The following is a 2,156-nucleotide window of genomic DNA, read 5'->3' on the forward strand; positions in this document are numbered from 1 at the left end:
AGGGTGAATGACCTTACAGCAGTGGTTATTGTAAACAGATTGAAAGTGCTTAGCGAATGCATAGCAATAATAATAATAATAATTCCATTAACACAAATCAGAGTTGACAATGAGAAGTAAAACAAAATATATACGTTTACAATGAGTACAGTTAGTATTTTAATGACTGGAAGAAGTATGATTTGTATAAAATATGACAGCAAGAAACAGTTCAAGTTTTAAATATATGAATATGTAATTTCCTCCCCCCCCTTGGCACTACAGCCCCAGTGGGCCTAGTCCTACCTCCGTGAACTTCTCCGTTCACTTCGGTTTTTCTAGATCTTAGATATTCGGTAGGACTCCTTGGGCGGCTGATCAGCTCGTCGCAAGGCATCTACCTGTACACAAACACAAAAAAACGCACACAAACATCCATGCCCTGAGTGGGATTCGAACCCACGATCCCGGCTTCCGAGCGAGTGAAGACAGTGCACACCTTAGACCGCTCGGCTACCGTGACCATGAATATGTAATACTACTACTACTAATAATAATAAGAACAGATTTAATAATGTTGAATGACACTGGGGCAGGTTTTCTCCAGGTACATCGATTTCCCTTGTATTAACCGCTCCACGTCCATTAATTTCCCGTCATCCAACTCTCAATAGTCTCGATACTGCCTGCGTCTCTAAACAGCCAACTGACAGTAATTCTCCGTTAGTGTGTAGCCCGTGAGTATGGCTTCGACGTCACAGATGTCCACAGTTTGATCTAATCCCGGATCAGTTGACTCAGTTCACGTACTCAGAATTCATTTGATTTTGTCCCGTCTTCATCGTAGCATTCGATGTGTGACCGCTTTCGAAGAGGTTTCCAAACATTTCTTAAAGTATTTTCTGTTTTTTTCTTCATCTGAGCAACATGTCGGCCTGTCGTGGAGGCCGCTCATTTAATTGGCGGGACGTGTACAGCGAAATGAACGACAGTAACGTTCTTTTTATTCTTGTGTTACAGCAGGAGAACCGTGGAGTGGCAGGTGACGGACCCGTGACGCAGTCATGTAGTTGGTGAGTGGCTGAAATTCTGTAGTTGTAACTCAATAACCGTGTTGTGAGGAAGAAAACTAGGGCGTTATTTGATGGCATCAAAGACCGTTCTCTTTGTAGGTAACAGTTGTAGTTTGTAGGATGTGATATAACTCCCTCCCTCATTCAAGTTTAAAATTTAATTTTCTTTCCTGTGTGAGAAGTGGAAGAGAAGAAGTTAGTAGGAATGGAGAGGAATAGAGACGGATGTAGTGTGGCCGGATGTAAGAGAATTGCGTGCGCAGCGAATCTGTCCGTAAAGCAAAAGTGATACAAATGTTTATTGTTTATTTATTTTCGTGTACGTTCCTCTTCCTAAAGGTCAGTAATTGCTTCGTTAAATTGTTCCTGTGCCGGTCACGGTAGCCGAGCGGTCTAAGGCATGCACTGTCTTCGCTCGCTCGGAAGCTGAGATCGTGGGTTCGAATCCCACCCAGGGCATGGATGTTTGTGTGCGTTTTTCTATGTTTGTCTACAGGTAGAGGCCTTGCGACGAGCTGATCACCCGCCCAAGGAGTCCTACCATATGTGTAAGATCTAGAAAAACCGAAGTGAACGTAGTTCATGGAGGTAGGTCTAGGCCCACTGGGGCTATAGTGCCGAGGGGGAAAAAAATTGCCCCTATGCTTAATTGCACATCAGTTAAGCACCCTGAACACGATTTAGGAATGAAGGTGTACTTCTTAGCCGTGGCACTAGATGGACGTGAGTGATTATTTTCACACACCCGCTCTCTCTCTCTATATATATATATATACACACACTAGGACTAAAGGACAACAGTAATGAACATTTTGTCTGAGAACAGCAAGAAAGAATATCCAAAGTCAGTTAGAGCTCTTAAGGCTAGAGGGAAAATATTTGTGCAAAGCGTCTGTTACTTCATAAACAAAATTCCTAAATTTATAAAAAAAAAGAAGTAAATGCACAACATAGTAATATATTCTTATAGTTAAGAGAGATATTAAAAAACCGCGGGGTGACCGCTATAATAGAATAAGATGTTTATAAGAATGTGCTACAGAGGGGCGGATGGGCATTGTCTAGGCCTTTTTTTGTATACATATTTCTCAAAAATAAAAAAAA

The 2,156-nt window shown here is 41.8% G+C and overlaps 1 protein-coding gene across 4 annotated transcripts in view; it reads left to right on the top strand.

The window, feature by feature from the left end:
- The window catches only part of LOC111863426 (protein Fe65 homolog), a 323,054-nt gene that overhangs the window by 63,153 nt on the left and 257,745 nt on the right, over positions 1 to 2,156 (top strand). For 3 of the 4 annotated variants that reach the window (XM_033751060.1, XM_033751062.1, XM_033751063.1), the window contains exon 2: positions 1,000 to 1,052. The gene's annotated coding sequence lies outside the window, so the exon portion shown is untranslated. The remainder of the gene's footprint in view (positions 1 to 999; positions 1,053 to 2,156) is intronic. The other variant, XM_033751061.1, reaches the window with a different exon arrangement.

The sequence above is a fragment of the Cryptotermes secundus genome, unplaced genomic scaffold (assembly GCF_002891405.2).
Source record: "Cryptotermes secundus unplaced genomic scaffold, Csec_1.0 scaffold964, whole genome shotgun sequence".
NCBI classification, from domain to species: Eukaryota; Metazoa; Arthropoda; class Insecta; order Blattodea; family Kalotermitidae; genus Cryptotermes; species Cryptotermes secundus.